The sequence below is a fragment of the Mauremys mutica genome, chromosome 12, assembly GCF_020497125.1.
Source record: "Mauremys mutica isolate MM-2020 ecotype Southern chromosome 12, ASM2049712v1, whole genome shotgun sequence".
Taxonomy (NCBI): Eukaryota; Metazoa; Chordata; order Testudines; family Geoemydidae; genus Mauremys; species Mauremys mutica.
The window spans coordinates 57,020,621-57,043,579 of record NC_059083.1 but is presented as its reverse complement, the minus strand read 5'-3'; the positions used below and the strand labels follow the sequence as shown (position 1 = coordinate 57,043,579).

At 49.2% G+C, this 22,959-nt stretch overlaps 1 pseudogene; it reads left to right on the top strand.

Annotated features, from left to right (window-relative positions):
• Positions 1-1,625: 1,625 nt before the first annotated feature.
• Positions 1,626-22,959, top strand: part of LOC123346989 — a 36,030-nt pseudogene continuing 14,696 nt past the window's right edge.

Sequence of the window (22,959 nt, the reverse complement as noted above, 5' to 3'; positions counted from 1 at the left end):
TCTCCCTGGCTGAGCCAGAGGCGTGCTGCAGTGCAACCAAGGCATCCTGTTCGTTAGCTCTGATTTGGGGGGCAGGGAAATGAACAAGCTACTTCTGTACAGATATCCAACTTGACATTTTTGTTAATGCTTCCTGTGGTTTCCTTCATTTTCATTTAATACATTTTTTGAGTATTCCACATATTTTATTTTTTATCCTTAGAACTAAAATAATACATAATTCATGGTCTAAAATAAGACAGAAGACAAAAAAATATAATAGCCTTGATTTGTGGACCAAAATACATTACATGGCCCATCTAGTCTGAAATCCTGTCCTCCACAGTAGTCAAACTGTTCTTCAGAGAGAATCTGTAAAACCTATATGGTATACCAAATTATAATAGGATATAGCAGGGACTGGCAACCTCTGGCATGCTGCTTGCCAGGGTAAGCACCCTGGCGGGCAGGGATGGCTTGTTTTCCTGCAACATCCGCAGGCTCGGCCGACCACAGCTCCCACTGGCCGCAGAAGAGTGAAGAGACTCTCCTGCTGTAACAAAGGGTTTCTGTTCTCCTACATAGTCAGCCAGTGAGGCCAGTTTGCAGCATGTGGAAGAGCTCTTTGGTGATGAGTTAGAGGATTCACCATATAGGTGGCAGCAGCTCCAGATCCTGGAGTCCATATGGTAGGGTTACCATGTGTCTGGATTTTCCAGGACATGTCCGGCTTTTTGGTTTTTAAATAGCCGTCTGGGAGAAATTTGTAAAAATCTAAAAAGGTCCAGGATTTCCCTCCCAATGCAGAGTGTGACTCAGCTGACATGGCGGCCAGGCTGGATTGAGCCGCTTGCATCCAGGCCTCCAGTAGCCAGAGCCTCTCCCCTGCTCCCCCCATCCCCTACAGCCTCAGTGCACCGCGCCGGCAGTGCTCTGGTGGGGGGGGGGACAGGGCTGCACGCTCCGCACACCAAACACACTGCTCTGAGTAGCATGGTAAGGGGGCCGGGGGGTTGGAGAAGGGTCATGGGGTCCCAAGGGACAGTCAGGGGACAGGGAGCAGGGGGCAGTTGGATGGGTCGGGTTCTGGGGGGAGCCTGTCAGGCCATTCCACTATGTGGAGGATTCCCAAGGCACGGTGTACCTCAGTCATGCCCCCTTCCTCACACATCCCTTATTCCTGACACACCCTGCACGCTAAGGCACTGAGCCAGCTCTGCACACCACGTGGGGATACACCAACACTAGGTAGGGAGTTCTCAGCTGGCCTGTTAGGGCAGTTTCTAGGCTAGGCCTGGTTCTGCTGTCTTTGAGATGAGCTCCGTCCCCATTAACGTGCAGCCAATGGAGACTCCCAGACACTCGTTGCAAGGGGGGGTTGTGCCAGCCTTAGTGTCCTGTACAACTCCCACTTTGAACAGTTGCTGCTCAAACTTTCCTCTGCAGCTTCAGTGTGATCCTCCCTTCATCTTCGCTTCCTGCCCTAGGCATTGCACCGTCTCATTATTAGACAGCTGCTGTCTTTTGCTCTTGAGGTGGCTGCATTTCAGCAGAAGGAGTGCTGATCAGTTTGGGATCCTTTGGAATGAGAAGCGCCTGTGTGCAAGTGTTGACAGTCATTGCTGTTTTATCTTGTTTAAGGTATAATGGACCATCACCTGGTGATGCACCAGCCACGGTGTAACGGTGTGCTGGAAGGCATCCGGATTTGTAGGAAGGGGTTCCCAAGCAGAATCCTATACGCTGACTTTAAACAAAGGTGTGTCTTTAATTATTACAATGAGTGACAGTATGGCAGTGCCTATAACCCAGTCAAGGATCAGGGCCCATTGGGGTAGGGCCCAACACAGCTGACAGTCCCTGCCAGAGGGAGTTGACAATGTACATGTCAGGATGAAACAGGTGAACGAAACAGACAAGTTCTTATCCTTATTTGTTTTTAGCCTTAGATTATTTCTGTTACTGCTGTTTCTAGAGACCTCTCCCATTTGGGATGAGAGGTAAATAGGATCTGTCACACCGCTTCAGACTCTCCCTAGTCTGATATTCCATCTCCTGTCAGGCTAGATCAGATTATTGGTCCATCCAAGCCACTGTCCTGCCATAGAAATGGCCAGTTACTGATGCTTCAAAGGAAGGTGAAAAAAAGTCTTTAATGTAATTAATTAGATTTATAAATAGCTCTTCTCAAACATGTCTGAATGTGTATGCAAAAATACACATGCATCACATAGCACAATAACAGTTGGCCAGCATCAAACCCATAACCCAGCATAAGAAACTCAGCCAAGCCCATCCCTGCAATCAAAGCTTCTGCAAAGAGATGACTCTTGCTGTATGCACTGACAGCCAGCAGACTTGGGCCCTGTGGTACAAGTGAATTCTAGTGCCAAGGACTCCTAATTGAAAATGCCCTGTCTGCTGCACCTGATATTTAATCCAGCAGGTACAGTTTCCATGCTAACTGCAGAGAAAACTTTGTTCCAGTAGCCAATTGGCTACTTAAATGCAGTTGGGATCTAGTGGGACCCCTAAACTGCACTTCAGGACAAGCACTTTCTTTGGTTTTGTTAGCAATAAAAATAGGCAAGTAAATCCAAGTATGCAAAGATTCCATATATAATGGAGCAGTGCTGTATGTGGGGGAAATCCCTCAAAATCCCTGCAGAGGAACAACCTGTCCTTAGGCATGAGACAGGACTACCCCAATCAGGCTGTTATCTTACAGAATGCACAGATTATTAACAGCAGTCAGACAATTATACAGGCCATTTTTTATCCAGGCCATAGTATTTCCCTGGGTGACTTTGTGGGCAGAGAGTTCCACAAGCTATGTATTCATTCTGGAAAGAAGTATTTTCCTTTGGTGCTTTTACATTTACTTCCCTTTTAAAGTCATTGAGTGTCCCCTTGTTCTGGTTTATGTAGCAGGGTAAAAAAGAAAGGATTGGACGGTTCTCGCTGTGTCCTTCCTAACTGCTGGAGCTAATGACCCACATAATAACACAGCCAGCAAATTCCAGTAGAGAATGAGTGAGTTATATGTGGTCCCTGCCATAATGTTCAGTTCACCCACAGTTTGCATAGTCAAAGCCCTCTTGATGTTAAACAGCGTATTCAATGACCTACAAGCAACTCACCTTCCTGTCGCTCTGCAGTGTCCTGCTTATTATAAGTGTACCCCTGACCCTGTCTAAAACCGGTATCCTGCTGCTTCTTTCCCCACAGATACAAACTCCTGAATGCTTCAGCCATCCCCGAAGGCCAGTTCATTGACAGTAAGAATGCTTCAGAAAAGGTTCTCTCCTCCACTGATGTCGATCACAATCAGTACAGATTTGGCCACAGTAAGGTAATGCTCATATGTAGAGGTGAGCAGGCCCCTCCATCTGGGGAGGGGCAGCGTGACACATGACAATAAGCAGTGGGGAAAATTCATGAATACTGCACCGAACTAAAGCCTGGGATTTGATTTGCTATTTTCACACCCTTCTTGTATTCATTTCTTATAAACATTAAGGTAGGAAGTCCAGTTCTACAACTGTTCATAGAAAACAAAACCCAAGTTCACCATCAAATAAGGAAACAAAATCCAGTAGGGGTGGGAGCAAAAGAAGAAGGCTGCCACCTGCAGGGCTGTGTGTGCAGCTGGTCTCTGAGCTCTGCTAACAGCAATGCCATATTGCCACAACAAGAGCCATGCTGGTTGTGCCCCTGTTAGATCTGGTGTCTGCACTGAGCCCAAACATGCCCTTCTGGGCAGACTTGTTTCTCCCTCCATGGCTTCCTCTCTCCTTCACTGTGTCTGAGCTGGTGTGCAGGAAAGCAACAACACACCTGACACGCAGGCTCCATGGCTTGGATGTCCCAGACCCATGCGGAACAATGCCTTTTAATGGGGGAGACAAACTCTAGGCAATTTGCAGAAAACCTGCTTTGCTTTCCCTGCATGAGCTCATAGGTGGCAGGAGCAGGAGCCTTTGGCCACAGGGCACTTTGATATTTGGAAGAGTCTCCAATGGTCCATGGTAATTGCTTTGATATGCTGCAAAGACTGAAAATAAACCCTGGAAAATGGAACATTCCAGCCCCACACACTCTCATCAGCAGCTTCTTGGGATGCAGACAGCATCTGCACGGGGGCGGGGGGAGGGGGGTGAACAGGTAGGGGGCACAGGGAGCAGTCACTACTACAGCTATCAGCACTTATGGAAGACGTCTCTGTATGTTTCCCTGGCAATGTGCAGTCCAGTTTATTGTGTGACTGCTCAGCAGGCGTGCTGAGCTGCAGTGGGTAGTATATGGGTGAGCAATAGAACAGAAAGGGCTGTTATGAATTCATGAGCATTTCTGTAGTAATATCACCTCTCTCCCCCTTTGCTTACCAAGATCATTTTTGGCTTTCAACAGAGCCGGAGAAAACTACTTGGCTGGCTCCTAAGTCACCTTGCTGACAGGGGGACGCTAGTGCCCTACCCTGATGACTCATTAGTGGCTGTCAGCTTGAGCTCCCTAGCCAGATGTGGCATTATCATAGGACTTTGCTTTAGTGATTTGAGTGTCATGAGGTCACGGAGGGCCCTGAGTGACTCATGCTGCTCTGAGAGCATGAGAGCAGAGCTAGAGTGACATAGGGAGCAGGCTCACGCAGTATTCTTGCCGGCAAGTTAAAGAAGTATGGGCTGGATGAATGGACTATAAGGTGGATAGAAATCTGGCTAGATCATCAGGCTCAACAGGTAGTGATCAATGGCTCCATGTCTAGTTGGCAGCCGGATTCAAGCAGAGTGCCCCAAGGGTCGGTCCTGGGGCCAGTTTTGTTCAATATCTTCATTAATGATCTGGAGGATGGCGTGGACTGCACCCTCAGCAAGTTTGCAGATGACACTAAACTGGGAGGAGTGGTAGATATGCTGGAGGGTAGGGATAGAACACAGAGGGACCTAGACAAATTAGAGGATTGGGCCAAAAGAAATCTGATGAGGTTCAACAAGGACAAGTGCAGAGTCCGGCACTTAGGACGGAAGAATCCCATTCACTGTTACAGACTAGGGACCAAGTGGCTAGGCCGCAGTTCTGCAGAAAAGGACCCAGGGGTTACAGTGGACGAGAAGCTGGATATGAGTCAACAGTGTGCCCTTGTTGCCAAGAAGGCTAACGGCATTTTGGGCTGTATAAGTAGGGGCATTGCCAGCAGATCGAGGGATGTGATCATTCCCCTCTATTCAGTATTGGTGAGGTCTCATCTGGAGTACTGTGTCCAGTTTTGGGCCCCACACTACAAGAAGGATGTGGAAAAATTGGAAAGAGTCCAGCGGTGGGCAACAAAAATGATTAGGGGAGAGGCTGAGGGATATTGTTTAGTCTGCAGAAGAGAAGAGTGAGGGGGGATTTGATAGCTGCTTTCAACTACCTGAAAGGAGGTTCCAAAAAGGATGGATCTAGACTGTTCTCAGTGGTACCAGATGACAGAACAAGGAGTAATGGTCTCAAGTTGCAGTAGGGGCGGTTTAGGTTGGATATTAGGAAAAACTTTTTCACTAGGAGGGTGGTGAAGCACTGGAATAGGTTACCTACGGAGGTGGTGGAATCTCCTTCCTTAGAGGTTTTTAAGGTCAGGCTTGACAAAGCCCTGGCTGGGATGATTTAGTTGGGGATTGGTCCTGCTTTGAGCAGGGGGTTGGACTAGATGACCTCCTGAGGTCCCTTCCAACCCTGATATTCTATGATTCTATGATTAACATGTGCCGGTGTCAGTGCACACTCAGGGCTGTAAAGGGGATCCAGCATTCCCCCAGCTTTTCAAATCTTCACACCATGGGAATCCTTTCTTTGCTCTATGTCCTGTGTCTTCTCCACTGGCTGTATACCTGCTTTGCCCCCAAACTAATACTGTATCTCTCCATGACGCTGTAGATATTCTTCAAGGCTGGTCCCCTGAGACTGCTGGAGGAGATGAGAGATGAGAAGCTTGTGAGCCTCATCACCCATACGCAGGCTGTGTGCAGAGGATACCTTATGCGTGTAGAATTCAAGAAGATGAGTGAGAGAAGGTAACAGGCAACTGCCTCTCTAAACCTGTATTAGGCGGAGTCCTGCAGCCAGTTCTTCCCAATAGCATTAGCCAGAGCAGCATTGAGATTTGGGGAAATCACATTCTAAAGGCCTCACAAGTTACAGTCCAGAAGTGTTTTCTATGTTTCAGAACATTTCTTTACATTCTGTTCAGAGAGTGTCCATCATTGCATCTCCACAGGGACTAGAAGTATCTTGTTTACACCCAGTAATGTAGGGGTTTCAACACAAATCTCCCGCAAAAGCTGTTTAGATGGTACTTAGAGAAACTGTCATTCTAATACCTGGAATTTATTCCTAACCCAAGTCCCATTGGCTCCATACTCTGCATTCTTTAAGCTGTAGTTTAATGGATTTTCAGGGAATCCATCTATACTCTCCAATACAACATTTGCTCATTCATGAATGTCAAGCACTGGCCCTGGATGAAGCTGTACTTCAAGATCAAGCCCTTGCTGAGGAGTGCTGAAGCTGAGAAGGAGATGGCCAACATGAAGGAAGAGTTTGAGAGAACGAAGGAAGAGCTTGCTAAGTCCGAAGCAAGGAGAAAAAAATGGTGACCCTTCTGCAAGAGAAAAATGACCTGCAGCTCCAAGTGCAGACTGTGAGTAACTTCCATTCCTTCAAGTGCAATGAACTGCCCCTTTCCTGCCTGCTTCTCACCCTACTCCACAACACTCATAGACTAGCGTCCAGACTCCCCACTGCTCTGCGTCTGCTCTTGTCACTTACACCTCAGCAAAATGAGTACAAAATGGGCATAAAATGCTCCCACCCAGCAGCAAATAACCCCTGGAGGCATCAGCCATGCATAGGTGCTGGAACTAGGGGTGCAGGAGGTGCTACCGCACCCCCTGGCTTGAAGTGGTTTCCATCTTATACAGGGTTTACAGTTTGGTTCAATGGCTCACAGGCCCCCTCCACCCTCACTATACAAATTGTTCCAGCCTCCCTGCAGCCATGGCACATAGACACAGAATACTCCCCACTGGGGTCTGTGAAATGTGAGATAGAGCACAAACTGCTCCCACATCTGCTGGGGCAGAACCTACAGCAGGTGCTGGAGGGGATACCTTATTAGAGAAGGGATGGGGTGGGGGCAGAGACTGATCCTCATCAGCTGTCAGGGAGGGAATCTACAGCAGAGACTGAATCTTCATGAGCCAGGGAGAAGGTTGTGAACATGGACTTGAGGACAGTCACAGCATGGACCAGTCCCCCTCTGTACAGTCACCAGTCTGTGCGAGTGTACCCAATCACTGGATCCCATGTGCTTCCAAGCCTGCTAACTCTGGGCAGAGTCTAGTTACTGTTATAGACTCATAGACTCAGACTATAAGTCCAGAATGGATCATCGTGATCATCTAGTCTGAGCTCCTGCAAATCACGTCCACAGAACTCACCCACCTGTAACAGATCCCTAACCTCTGATGGAGTTACTGAAGTCCTCAAATCATGATTTAAATACTTCAAGTTACAGAGAATCCGCCATTTGCTCTAGTTCAAACCAGCAAGTAACCCATGCCCCACACTGCAGAGGAAGGTGAAAACCCCACAGGGTCTCTGCCAATCTAACCTGCGGGAAAAGTCCTTCCCGACCACAAAGATGGCGTTCAGTTAGGGTGTGTCAGCAACACACACCAGCCAGACATCTGTGAAAGAATTCACGGTAGTAACTCAGAGCCCTCCCCATCTAGTGTCCTGTCTCCAGCCACTGGAGATATTTGCTACCAGTAGTTGCCAATGGGACATATGTCATTGTAGGCAGTCTCATCATACCATCTCCTCCAGAAACGTATCAAGCTAGCTCAGTCTTGAAACCAGCTAGGTTCTTTGTCCCTGCTACTGCCCTTGGCAGGCTGTTCTAGACCTTTCCTCCTCTGATGGTTATAAACCTTCATCTAATTTCAAGCCTAAACTTGTTGATGGCCAGTTCATATCCATTTCCGCATTGCCCCTTGCCTTACATAACTCCTCTCCCACTCTGGCGTTTATCCCTGTGGTGTATTTATAGAGTGCAACCCTATCTCCCCTCAGCTTTTGTCTTGTTAGGTGAAACAACCAAAGCTCCTTAAGTCTCCTCTCATAAAGTAGGTTTTCCATTCCTCGGATCATCCTAGTAGCCCTTCTCTGCACCTGTCCCAGTTTGAATTAATCTTTCTTACACATGGGACACCAGAACTGCACACAGTATTCCAGATGAGGCCTCACTAGAGCCTTGTATAAAGGTACTAAATACTGCAGAAGGTCTCAGTTCACAGCCTTACCAGACAAGCCTGCAGCCAGCAAAGCTGAAATCTGTAGCAAAGAGAAAAGAACCAGGTATTGGGAAAAGCTTTTCAGCTGTCACTCCCAGATCAGTACCTCTAGTAGAGTTAAGAGCCAGTAAAACGGAGTCTTCGTAGTTCTTTCCAGACAAATTATTTGTTAACGTTGTGAGCCCTGGTGCTCCAGGTTTTCTGCTGTCCCAAGCGGGGAATAAATAAATAAATAAATAAATAAAAAAGCCACAGCAGCGCAATCGCACCGCTCCACTCTTCAGCGGCAGCTCAAAGAGGAAGAGAGGGACTGAGGAACTCGCTGCCGAATTCCCGCCGAAGACCCGGACGTGCCGCCCCTTTGTATTGGCCGCCCCAAGCACCTGCTTCTTTAGCTGGTGACTGGAGCCGGCCCTGCTCCCCACTCCCAGAGCTTTCCCTGATGCCTCCCCACTCCCAGAGCCTTTCCTCTCCTCTGCCTCCCCGACGTCCCAGAGCCTTCCCTCTCCTCTGCCTCCCCCTCCCAGAGCCTTTCCCTGATGCCTCCCCACTCCCAGAGCCTTCCCTCTCCTCTGTCTCCCCCTCCCAGAGCCTTTCCCTGCTGCCTCCCCTCTCCCAGAGCCTTCCCTCTCCTCTGCCTCCCCACTCCCAGAGCTTTCCCTGCTGCCTCCCCACTCCCAGAGCCTTCTCCCTCCTTTGTCTCCCCCCTCCCAGAGCCTTCTCCCTCCTTTGTCTCCCCCCTCCCAGAGCCTTCCCTCTCCTCTGCCTCCCCGTCCCAGAGCCTTCCACCTCTCCTCTGTCTCCCCCTCCCAGAGCCTTTCCCTGATGCCTCCCCACTCCCAGAGCCTTCCCCCTCCTCTGTCTCTCCCCTCCCAGAGCCTTTCCCTGATGCCTCCTCACTCCCAGAGCCTTCCCTCTCCTCTGTCTCCCCCTCCCAGAGCCTTTCCCTGCTGCCTCCCCTCTCCCAGAGCTTTCCCCCTCCTCTGCCTTCCCCATCCCAGAGCCTTTCTCTCCTGCCTCCCCGCTCCTGGAGCCGTTATGTGGTGCAGTGTAGAAGCACCCTTACACACACTCCCTCAGAGTCCCACCTTGGCCATGGTCACTCTGGTCTTCTAGTTTAATCCCTTCAGGGACAACATGGCAGTCACTTGACTCTTGAAGGACTGGAGAGGTACTGAGCTTTGAAAGTACTGCAAGTCCTGAAACTTGGCCCCACTCCTGCACCGTCCCACCCCATGGTCTGGTCTCACCCTGCTGCATCCAAGGGTTCTAGGCATGTCAGGCTGGGAAAAGCCCCTCCTGCCTTCTCTTTCTGCTGCAAGTCCTGCCTAGATGAGGCAACAGTTGGCTCCCCCTGCATAGGGAGGCACCTCCTCGAAAACAGCCTCACTCCTTTTCCCGTGTGCTGGTCCTTGAGAAGAAAATCCATTGTTTATTGGGCTGGGGCCTGCAGTTGAGAGACGATCACATCTGCTGGCCCTAGACTGCCCTGCGATGCCTTCTTGCTCAGGCATGTCTGCACCACAGCGGTTGCAGCATCTGAGCTGCTCTCTGCCGCAGAGGTGGCTGAACTACGTCCCTCCAAGTAGGAAGTGGCAACCGGGTAACACAAACTTCCCCTTCCCCTCCATGGGCCCATCTGGGGGAACTGGCATGCTAATTCGTCCAGCTGCTACCTGATCACTGGCCCCTGCAGCCCCACAGCCTCCCTCCTGGTCCCGCAGCCTCCCCTCCACCCCACATCCCCCAGCATCCCCTCTGCCCCCACACACCACTGCGTCCCTGCAGCCTTCCTCCTGGCCCCCAAACATACCTGTGACCCCTCAGCCTCCCTCCTGGCCCCGCAGCCTCCTCTCTACCCCACATCCCCCAGCATCCCCTCTGCCCCCCCACACCCCTGTGTCCCCCTCGCAGCTGCCCTCTGCCCAAGTCTCCCTTCATCCTCCTTCTGCCCCCACACACCCCATGCACTCTCCACATCCCCCTGCACCCCTTGCTGCCTCTTCCTGCCCCCACAACTCCCTGTAGCCCCTCAGCCCCCCTCCTTGCCCTGCATCCTCCTCAGCCTGCTCCTCCCCTCCACACCCCATGTACCCCCCTCAGTTGCCCCCGGCAACTCTTTCAGCCTCCCTCTGTTCCCTCCATTCCCCTTCACCCTTCCTCACTCTCCCCATCCCCCTGCCACTGGTCTCTGCTGCTCCTCCCTGTGCCCTGTCCACACCCTGGACCATAGAAGGGCAGCCATTTTGTTTGTGGGCCTGGCATCCAATAAAGGTCAGCCAATGGATCCGAGTGGATTCTGCATCACTGGCCATGTCCAAATCAGGATGAGATGTTGTTCTAGGAGGTCTGTTCTAGGATATGTGGGGCAGTTCCCCAGCTCGTGTGGTGCAGGAGGTGGAACTAGATGATCACAGTGGTCCCTTCTGGTCCCCCACTCCATCTCTCCTGAGTGGTTGCAGTGTTGTCATGGCCACGTGGGTCCCAGGCTCGGAGGCAGGCAATGGGGGAGGTGAGATCTTATTGCACCAACGGCTATGGGCAGCCGAGCTCCCCAGGCCCTTTTCCAGCTCAGAGAGGTCAGTCCAAAGGGCAACCATGTACGCTGCATGCAGACAGGGTAGGGAAATGGCACCTTGCTGGCTGCAGCCCCACCAACAGGAACAGGAGAGGGTGTCCTGTTACAACACACAACCATGTTGGTGCCTTCCTTTGCATTTTCATAAGACAGGTAAAAAAACACCCAAAATCTCCAGAGTCATTGCAAAATAACGGAGAGTTGGCAACAGGTATCCCTGGGCTTGGGGAGAGTTCAGGGGTCCAGGCTGATCTCATGTCATTGGGGTTGTGGGGGCAGTGTGGGGGCCCAGGCTGATCCCATGTTATTGGGGTCAGAATGGGGGGCCAGTGCAGGGGCCCAGGCTCATCCCATATCATTGGGGTTGGAGTGTGGAGGGGGGTCAGCCAAGGAGCCTGTGTTCTGGATCCTGCCATGCCCGTTCCCATGGAATGGAGGATTCACCAGCACTGTGTGTGCCGTTGCCTCTTTCGTTTTTATGCTAACTGTAACATGCCTGCAATACGTTTCCCCAGGAAAGTCAGAATCTGACTGATGTCAAGGAGAGATGCGAAGGGGTCATCAAAAGCAAGATCCAGCTGGAAGCTAGAATTAAGGAGCTGACTGAAAGAGTGGAGGATGAGGAAGAGACAATTGCAGAGCTGGCAGCAAAGAGGAGGAAACTGGAGGATGAGTGTTCAGAGCTGAAGAAAGATATTGATGACCTGGAACGGACACTGGCCAAAGTGAAAAGGAGAAGCACGCGATGGAGAACAAGGTGAGTGGGAGCTCAGGGAGGCAGCCCAGCACTGAGGCCTGCTGCTCCCAGCACTAGGACCCCTGCCCTGACCCCCCTCTGAGGCCCCACCCATGCCCCACCCCTTCTCTGAGGCCCTGCCCCCTGTTCACTCCATCCTCCACTCCCTCTGTTGCTCACGCTCCCCACCCTCACTCACTCATTTTCACTGTGCTGGCTCAGGGGGTTGGAGTGCAGGAGGGGGCTCTGGGCTGGGGGATGGAGCCAAGGGATTTGGAGCATGGGAAGGGGCTCTGGGTTTAGGCTGGGGGTTGGGGTGTGAGGAGATGTGAGGGCTATGACTGGAGGGGTGCAGATTCTGGGGTGGGGCTGTGGATGAGGGGTTTGGGGTGCAAGGGGGTGCTCCAGGCTGGGGGGGTGGAGCCGAGGGGTTTGGAGTATGGGAAGGGGCTCTTGGGTGAGGCAGGGGGTTGGGGTGTGGGGGGGGTGTTAGGGCTCTGGCTGGGGATACAGATGCTGGGTGGGGCTGAGATGAGGGGTTTGGGGTGCAGGAGGGTGCTCTGGGCTGGGATCGAGGGGTTGAGAGGGCAGGATGGGGATCAGGACAGGGGGTTGGGGCCCGGAAAGGGGTCGGGGTGCAGGCTGCAGGCAGCGCTTACCTCAAGCAGCTCTTGGAAGCAGCAGCATGTGCCCTCTTCGGCTCCTACATGGAGGTGCAGCTAGGCTGCTTTGCATGCTGCCCCATCCGCAGGCACCGCCCCTGCAGCTACCATTGGCCACTGTTCCCAAACAATGGGAGCTGTGGAGGTGGTGCTTGGGGTGGGAGCAGCATGCAGAACCCTCTGGTTGCCTCTATGTGTAGAAGCCGGAGAGGGGACATGATGCTGCTTCCGGGAGCTGCACAGTGCACAGGCTAGCAGGGAGCCTGCCAGCCCCGCTGTCCAGCGCCGGCAACTGGACAGTCAATGGCCCGGTTAGTGATGCTGATCGGAGTCACCGGGATCCCTTTTTGACCAGGTGTTCTGGTTGAAAACCAGACACCTGGTCACCCTACCCAGCACGCTCACCAAAGGCATGTGGCGCTCTAGAGCACTGTTGTTCGTTTTAACCATGCTGAGCTGAAGCAACATCAGACTGAGGTATAAGGAACTGGGGAGGGGGGTTGCAGTTACTCACCAGCAAAAGACACATATGAAGGAATGTTAGCTTTTCAGTGGGAAAAAATATAGCCCCTTTCTGACAGGACAGCCGGCTCATGCAGATGATGAGGGCTCACATGGACTGCCACCTCCCTGCCCATTGTACAGGTGTCACAGTGTAATACTGACAAACCCCAGTCAGAGCAGGATCAAACCTGGGACCTCTGGAGTTAAATGCATGAGCCTCTACTGCATGAGCTAAAAAAACCCATGGCTCCTAGCTAAGGCTGTAGCAGACTCATTAATCTCTAAGTGGTCTCGGTGCAACTAGAGAGGACAGAACACCACACCCCACCCAGGAGGTGCGTGGGTTACAAAAGCAGCCCCCAGTGGACAGCAGGACACTTTGCAGGAGATAGGTGCTTACAACCAAACCAGGAGAGTTAGTCTCTATGCATGAGAAAAGCAAACTGCTATTGGCTCGAGAGTCTCACTATGGTTCCTGCTGGCTGGGCTGAGCCAGTTCCTCCTCTTCCTCTCAAGATCCCTCCTTCATCATTCCACTGGCTCCTTTCCACATTGCTCCATCTTCGAGCCTGCCTGTGCATGCCTTAGTGTGGGGTATTGCCCAGCATGGGCACTGCACTAGGGCTCAGGACACCTGGCTCTATGCTCAGTTCTGCCCGATCTGCAGTAAGTCACTTCCTCTCTCGCTGCATTTGGGTCCCTCTTGCCTTTGGACTCTGCATTTTGTAAGATGTTCTGTGGCTTGATTGCACAGAGGGCTGCCTCTCCTAGGAGAAGGGAAGCTTCAGCAGGGGCGTGAGATGAATCTTTTGGGCTGACCGCATGTCCATACTGCTTCCCAGCTGTGCTCCTAGCAAGCGAAACACTCACTGCAACATTCACATCTTATAAAGCAACAAAACCCCGGAGGGCCTCATCATCTGCCCTCACAGGGGCACTTGTGGGGAGGGGAAAGAGAGCCCTTGCCCATCTCCAGGACAGGACACAGGCAGAATCAGGTTGCAGATAACACAGGAGTGCCATGCTGGGGCGCCTAGCATTACCAGCAAGTATAGCAAGCCTAGAGGAGTATGCCCCCCTGCCCCACACATCCTGAGTGCCTACAGAGCTGCACTGGATGGAACACTGGTTATCCCTGTGCAAGAGTTTGGCAAAGTGCACCTCCTTATGTGCTCCCTGTGCCTTCAAATCACCATGCATCCAAATACCACACTCTGCACCTACCCCTCAGAATATGGGTGCTGGTTGTTGTCTAGATTAAGAATCTCACTGAAGAGATGGCGGCTCTGGATGAAACTATCTCCAAGCTCACAAAGGAGAAGAAAGCCCTCCAAGAGGTCCACCAGCAAATACTGGATGACCTGCAGGCCAAGGAGGATAAAGTCAACATGCTGTCCAAAACAAAATCTAAGCTGGAATAGCAAGTGGATGATGTAAGGGAAGGTTTTCGGGAGGGTGAACCCCATAGGTGGATGCTGTGGTGGATTAGGGGAGGGCTGGACTATGTGTGGTGAGATGGATGAGCTGTGTTTAAAGCAGGAAAACCCACACAAATAATTTTTAAGCCTTCAGAAAACCATTGGCACACTGGTGTGGTTTGAGTTTGGGGCAGCTTGTCTTTTATCTGTTCCTCTCAAAGTGCTGGTGTGTTTTGTGTGTTTTAGCCTGAAGGGTCTCTGGAACAAGAGAAGAAGCTTCGTATGCACCTTGAGAGAGCAAAGAGACAGCTTGAGGGGGATCTGAAGATGTCTCATGAATCCATCGTGGATTTGGAAAATGACAAGCAGCAAATGGATGACAAACTGAAGAAGTACAGCACTGCTTTTTATCCCTCTGAATTTGGATCCAAATTTGTCTTTAAAACATTGACTTTCACATTTTTCTTCTTTACCAGGAAGAAGTTTGAAATCAGTCAGTTACAAAACAAAGTGGAAGATGAACAGGCTCAAAGGTCTCAGCTACAAAAAAAATTAAGGAACTGCAGGTAAAGTCTTAGAGCTATTGGTGTCTTTGGGCTCATAAAAGCCCACTTTAAAGTTGATCAGATTCTCTGCAGTATTAATAGGTATTTATTCTTAAAACATTCTAGTAGAAAGAATTTCCTGCACATAAATGAAAATATTAACATGACTCAAAATTTATTACTCACTGAAGTGCACTTTATCCAGTTACTGTGGCCCTTGACTGGTAAGTTACTGTACAGACAGTCAAGTATCAGAGGGGTAGCCGTGTTAGTCTGGTTCTGTAGAAGCAGCAAAGAATCCTGTGGCACCTTATAGACTAACAGACGTTTTGCAGCATGAGCTTTCGTGGGTGAATACCCACTTCTTCGGATGCAAGCAGTGGAAATTTCCAGGAGCAGGTATATATATAAGCAAGCAAGAAGCAAGCTAGAGATAACGAGGTTAGATCAATCAGGGAGGATGAGGCCCTGTTCCAGCAGTTGAGGTGTGAAAACCAAGGGAGGAGAAACTGGTTCTGTAATTGGCAAGCCATTCACAGTCTTTGTTTAGTCCTGAACTGATGGTGTTAAATTTGCAGATGAACTGGAGCTCAGCAGTTTCTCTTTGAAGTCTGGTCCTAAAGTTTTTTGCTGTAGGATGGCCACCTTAAGATCTGCTATTGTGTGGCCAGGGAGGTTGAAGTGTTCTCCTACAGGTTTTTGTATATTGCCATTCCTAATGTCTGATTTGTGTCCATTTATCCTTTTCCTTAGAGACTGTCCAGTTTGGCCGATGTACATAGCAGAGGGCTTGGCTACACTTACAAATTTGCAGCGCTGCAGCAGGGTGTGAAAACACACCCTCTGCAGCGCTGCAAATTGCGGCGCTACAAAGCGCCAGTGTAGTCAAAGCCCCAGCGCTGGGAGCCGCGCTCCCAGCGCTGTCCGTTATTCCCCACAGGGAAGTGGAGTACGGACAGCGCTGGGAGAGTTTTCTCCCAGCGCTGGTGCTTTGATTACACTTAGCGCTTCAAAGCGCTGCCGCGGCAGCGCTTTGAAATGCAAGTGTAGCCAAAGCCAGAGGGGCATTGCTGGCATATGATGGCATATATTACATTGGTGGACGTGCAGGTGAATGAACCGGTGATGGTGTGGCTGATCTGGTTAGGTCCTGTGATGGTGTTGCTGGTGTAGATATCTGGGCAGAGTTGGCATCGAGGTTTGTTGCATGGGTTGGTTCCCGAGCTAGAGTTACTATGGTGCGGTGTGCAGTTGCTGGTGAGAATATGCTTCAGGTTGGCAGGTTGTCTGTGGGCGAGGACTGGCCTGCCACCCAAGGCCTGTGAAAGTGTGGGATCATTGTCCAGGATGGGTTGTAGATCCCGGATGATGCGTTGGAGGGGTTTGAGCTGGGGACTGTATGTGATGGCCAGTGGAGTCCTGTTGGTTTCTTTCTTGCGTTTGTCTTGCAGTAGGAGGCTTCTGGGTACACATCTGGCTCTGTTGATCTGTTTCCTTATTTCCTCGTGTGAGTACTGTAGTCTTGAGAATGCTTGGTGGAGATTTTCTAGGTGTTGGTCTCTGTCTGCGGGGTTAGAGCAGATACAGTTGTACCTCAGTGCTTGGCTGTAGACAATGGATCTTGTGGTGTGCCCGGGATGGAAGCTGGAGGCATGAAGGTAGGCATAGCGGTCGGTAGGTTTTCAGTATAGGGTGGTGTTAATGTGACCACCACTTATTTGCACCGTGGTGTCTAGGAAGTGGACCTCCCGTGTAGATAGGTCCAGGCTGAGGTTGATGGAGGGGTGGAAGCTGTTGAAATCATGGTGGAATTTTTCCAGAGTCTCCTTCCCATGGGTCCAGATGATGAAGATGTCATCAATGTAGCGTAGGTAGAGAAGGGGCGTGAGTGGACGGGAGCTGAGGAAGCGTTGTTCCAGGTCGGCCATAAAAATATTGGCATATTGTGGGGCCATGCGGGTGCCCATAGCGGTGCCACTGATCTGGAGATATATATTGTCATTACATTTGAAATAGTTGTGTGTGAGGATAAAGGCACAGAGCTCAGCAACCAGTTGTGCTGTGGCATCATCAGGGATACTGTTCCTGACAGCTTGTATTCCATCAGTGTGTGGGATGTTTGTGTAGAGAGCCTCTACATCCATGGTGGCTAGGATGGTGTTTTCTGGAAGGTCACCAATGTATTGTAGTTTCCTCAGGAAATCAGTGGTGTCACGGAGATAGCTGGGAGTGCTGGTAACATAGGGTCTGAGTAGAGAGTCCACATATCCAGACAGTCCTTCAGTGAGAGTTCCAATGCCAGAGATGATGGGGCGTCCAGGATTTCCGGGTTTGTGGATCTTGGGTAGTAGATAGAATAACCCTGGTCGGGGTTCTAAGGGTATGTTGATTTGTTCCGGTGTTAGTGTAGGGAGTGTCCTGAGTAGATGGTGCAGTTTCTTAGTGTATTCCTCAGTGGGATCTGAGGGAAGTAGCCTGTAAAATTTGGTATTGGAGAGTTGTCTGGCGGCCTCCTTTTGGTAGTCAGACCTGTTCATGATGACAACAGCACCTCCTTTATCAGCCTCTTTAATGTCAGGATGGTTTCTGAGGCTGTGGATGGCATTGCGTTCTGCACGACTTAGGTTGTGAGGCAAGTGATGTTGTTTTTCCACAATTTCTGCCTGTGCACGTCGGCAGAAGCATTCAATGTATAGGTCCAGATTGTCATTTCGACCCTCAGGAGGAGTCCATGTGGAGTTCTTCTTCTTGTGCTGTTGGTGGGAGGGTAACTATGTATCAGTGCGCTGTTCAGTGTTGTCCTGGAAGTATTCTTTGAGTCGGAGACGGCGAAAGTAGGCTTCCAGATCGCCGCAGAACTGTATCATGTTGGTGGGGGTGGCAGGGCAGAAAGAGAGTCCCCGAGATAGGACAGACTGTTCTTCTGGGCTGAGTGTGTGGCTGGATAGATTGACGATATTGCTGGGTGGGTTAGGGGTATCACGGTTGTGGCCCCATGTGGCAGGTAGGAGTTTAGACAGCTTACAGTCCTTTTTCCTTTTTAGAGAGGTGAAGTGAGTAATGTAAATCTCCTGTCTTATTTTAGTGAAGTCCATTTGTATGGAAGTTTGGTTATTGATGAGAGTCTCTAGGTTGGAGAGCTCTTTTTTGATGTTTTCCTGTTTGCTGTATAGGATGCTGATCAGGTGGTTCCTCAGTTTCTTAGATAGAGTACGGCATAATCTCTCACTGTGGTCTGTGTAGTATGTAGATAGCAGTGGATTTTTTACCTTTAGTCCATTAGGTATGATGTCCATCCATTTACATTTGGAAAGGAAGATGATATCCGTCTGTATTTGTGCAAGTTTCTTCATGAGGTTGATGGATTTCCACTCCATACGGCTAAATGCAGTGCCTTGCATGGTGTCAAGTACAGACAGTGATATTCTCCTGTGCATACGTACAGTTCTGAATGTCCAGAAATAAAGTTAAAATAAAAAGTAATTTCCAGACAGCAAACTTTGCTAAAATATGGTTAGGGTTGGAAATGTACTTCCCTCAAACAAAACAAACAATGTTAGAGCATTGCAGTTTTGGGGGAAAATGCCATTGAAAATCATAAAAAATGGGGTTTAGTTTCCACAGACTACCTTAACTCTGTCCTAATGTCCCACAAAAATGTGAACCATCCTGGTAATGAAGAAATGGAGCTGGTTTGTCAGGGAGAATTTTGTTTCCAAATTTTTTTCTTCTGGAAACTCCAACTTTCTCCTGAGGACTTTGTGATAAAGTTCAAAATAAAATAAACATATTTCTTTTCTGTATCTCTCCACCTGTAAATCTGCTTAAGTACCACAAGTTCAAACATACAGGTAATTTAAAGGATACAAAATTGTAAAAAATACACTTTAGAATCCTTTAAAAATTGCTTAAAGAGCTTTTCCATTATCATGATGTAGTAGGGACTAAAACCCACAGCTTCTGCAAAGGAAAATTATGACTCACTCCTCCATAAGAATTATTTGAAAATGTCAAACAAGAGAGTAAAAGGAAATTGGTTGACATAATTTATTTGGACTTTAAAAAGACTTTGACAAAGACCTTCTGACGAGACTGTTAAGGGACTGAAGCAGTTGTGGTGAGAGGGAAAGTACTGGCATGGACCAGAAACTGGCTGAGGAGCAGATAACAAAAAATAGGAATACTGGTCGGTTTTCATCATGAAAGGCAATCATGACTGGGACTGTGTTGTTTATAAATGATCTGCAAAAGGGGATAGGCAGCAAGATCTGCAGGTAATACAAAATTATTTGGGTTAGTCAAGGCTGGAGAAGCCTGTGAGGAACTTTTGAGGGAACTAACTAAATTAGGCAAATGTCAACACAATGACAGATGAACTTCAGTGCTGACAAATGCCAAGTAATGCAAATTGGAGGGAATAATTTGAACTACTTACGTAGCTTACTGGGCTCTAAATGAATTGTAACAACTCAGGGAAGAAATCTGGGCATCACTGTGGATGGCTCAGTGATGACCTCTGCCGTGTGCCGTGGTGGTTAACAAAACAAATGAAATGTCAGGATGTATAAGAAAAAAGGTTGCAAAATAACACTGAAAATATTCTAATGCCATTACATAAATCAACTATTTAATCTCCTCTGGAATAGTGTGTGAAGGTCTGGCCATCTAAACCATACAGCAGAAATAGAGAGAGTTCAGAGATAGGTGTTGGAAATTGTTAGAGGCAAGGAAAGACCATCATATGAACAGGGCTGCCTGGGGGGCGGGGGAGGGGAGTGGGGCAATTTGCCCCAGGCCCCTCAGGGGCCCCATGAGCCCTGGCCCAGAGATGGTCCGGGTCTTTGGCAGCATTTTGGCGGTGGGGGGTCCTTCAGTGCTGCCGAAGACATGGAGCGATTGAAGGGCCCCCCGCTGCCGAAATGCTGCCGAAGGCTCGGACTGCCGCTGGGTGAGTACAAGCACCACAGCTCCCCTGCTGTGCCCCAGCCCCCCCCCCCCCCGAATCCTCTGGGCGGCCCTGCATATGAAGAAAAATTGAAAAGATTGGTATTCTTTCATTTAGAGAGGAGACCAGTGGGGATGGTGCGGCACAGGTATACAAAATAATGAATGGCACAGAGAAGGTAAACCAGGCATTCCTTTTCATCCTTTGTCATAACTCAAAACTAAGGGACCATTCTTTAAAACTGAAAAACAACAAATTTGAAACCAATACAAGGAAATTGTTGTTACATAATGTGCAATTAGCCTGTGGAACTCATTGTAACAAGGTATCATTGAGACCAAGATCTTAGCAGTCTTCCAAAACAAATTTGATATTTATAGAGTAACAAGAACATCCAGAATGACAAGATTGATGATACAAATGGAAGTGATATAAACCCTTATGATCCAGGACAGAAATCACCCTTTTAGTGACAAGGTTAGGCTGATGTTTCCTCTATGGGCAGGATATCCCATAACTCCCCAATTGAGGATTTCTTTCATCTTCTTCAGAAGCATAGATATTGGTCACTGTAGGAGATAGGATAATGGTCTGTTCTGGTCTGACAGTCTCTAGACTAATATCGCACTATCAAGATTTACCAGAGATAGAGTCAAATCTCTTAACCCATTACAAAGGTACAATGCTGGCTTTTTAATTATATAACTTCCTGCCATTGCAGAGGCCTCAGGCTTTGGTGGCATCTCCTATTCTTTGCCTGAGGCACACAATAATTTAGTCTACTGACTGCTGGAATACTTTAGTCTAACTAATCTCATTGCACTCAATATAGGAGTATCTGGGTGAAGTTTAGTGGCCTTTGTCATATGAGAGATGAGACTGGATGATCTAATGATCCCTACTAGCCCGGCCCCTAAACTCTATGAAATCTATAGAGCTTCTGTATGTAGCTTTATGAAAGATCAGGCCTTCAATCTGCCACTGCTCCAGAACTTCATATTGTTTGTCTGAGCCCACAAGCCAGTGTAATTTCTGATGAGACCTAAAGTATTTCTGAACTTCATCCTCTGGGCCTACAACAATGGAAGTGTAAGTGCTGCTGTTGCGTAACACTAATTCCAAACCTGACACTTCAGAACTATTGATTTCACAAATTAACCCTCACAGGCCCTCATGGAGGAACCGGAGGAGGAGACAGAGGCTGAACGTGCCTCTTGGGCGAAAGCAGAGAAGCAATGGGCTGATCTCTCCAGGGAACTTGAGGAGATCAGTGAGCGTTTGGAAGAAGCTGGTGGAGCCACATCGGTTCAGATTGAGATGAACAAGAAGCATGAAGCAGAATTCCAGAAAATGCGCCGAGACCTTGAAGAGGCCACTCTGCAGCATGAAGCCACAGCCGCCGCCCTCCGGAAGAAGCACGCGGACAGCACAGCAGAGCTTGGGGAGCAAATCGACAACCTGCAATGAGTCAAGCAGAAGCTGGAGAAGGAGAAGAGTGAACTGAAGATGACCTGGCTAGTAACATGGAGACTGTCTCCAAAGCCAAGGTAGCTGGACAATGCGTTACTCTTCCCCACTACAGTTGTTCTGCAACAATGTTAGATAAGCTAAAACATCTATTTTGTATTTTTTAACAGAGTAATCTGGAGAAGATGTGCCAAGCCCTCGAAGACCAGTTTAGTGAAACCAAGACAAAAAACGATGAACATGAGGTGTGGCAGAGCTCTGACCTTGCTCCCGTGGGTCCTGCGTTTCTAGGCGGTTTATGCTAGCCTCAGTGGCTCACTGTGACCCTCCACATAGCCCTTCTCTCTCTAGGGCCAGGGTTACAGTCTACTGAGCCCTTTTCATCATAGACTGCAAGGAGGTTGGTGAGAGAACTCCCACAATCTCTGTTCAGCCTCCTGTCCTGACAGGGACCTGACTTCCCCTTCTAGGAGCTGTTCCTGTAGTGGTGGGTTGGGGGGAACCCGGGCCCGCCCTCTACTCCGGGTTCCAGCCCAGGGACCCTAATGGTAGCAGTTGTTGGCAGCCAACCTTTCACTGCCAGAGTTGCTACATTTCCCTGAGCCACTTCCCCACAGCTCTCCTGCTTCTCCCTTCTTCACCCTTACCTTAGGGCTCCTTTAACGATGGTTTGAGAGTGTCTTCAGTAACCAGCCCTTCAGCTGCACTTCCTCTCCTCCGGCTCCCTGGCTCTCCTCTGCCTGACTGGAGTGAGCCCTTTTTATAGTATCAGCAGGGCCTTAATTAGAGTCAGGTGGTCACATTAGCTTAATGGCCTCACCTGACTCGTTACAGGTTAATTAGAGTCAGGTGTTCTCATTAGCCTGGAGCAGCCCCTGCTCTGGTCAGTCAGGGAACAGAAAACTGTTAATCCAGTGGCCAGTATATCTGCCTTCTGCTATTCTGCTGTACCCAACTGGCCTGAGTCTATCACAGAGGCTAATCAATTAGTTGAACACACAGAAAAAGCATCTGCACACAGAGAATGGTACGTCCAGGGACCACCCATAAAAGTTCTTTGTGCTGACATTTTGAACATGAGGTCTAAATATCTTTGAATTTTTAACATGTACATCACAATGGTAACTGAACACAGCGTTTAGACTGTGGAATATTCTTCCTGTGCAAGTGGTGAAAACACCACCTCCATTTAAAAGTAGACTGGACCAAGCAACAGCATATGAACTATAGGGAACAATCCTGGGACATGGACCTGGTGTATCCTATAATGTATTACCCTTATGGTGCCATGGATGTGCATGGGACTTCACAGAAACATAAATGGAGCGCTTGCCTTGAAAAATTCACAGTTTAGATTAAGGTGAGAGCAACAGTGGAAAGAACACAAGCAGATATGGTTGAATGGGGCGGGGGGAGACGGGGGAAGATCCCATGTGGCACTGAGCAGAGTAATACAAATGCCTTGAGATTTATACAGATGTATCTCAGTCCTGGCTAATTTGTAAGAGTTTAAGCCACTTTGAAGAAGCAAGTTTAAGAAAGGGCTGAGGGAGCTGTCATGTGACTAGTGCCTCTAGAATCTGATTGTGTGATTTTTTTCCATTAGGTGAACTCACTTGACAGATGGAAGAGAAAGAATCCTTGATTTCTCAGTTGACTAGAGGTAAACAAGCCTTCGCTCAGCAATCAGAGGAGCTGAAGAGGCAGCTAGAGGAAGAAAACAAGGTGATTTCTCCTAATAGATTTCTGCGATGTCTTGAGGCTCAGCAAATTCTGGAGCTAAAAATCCAGC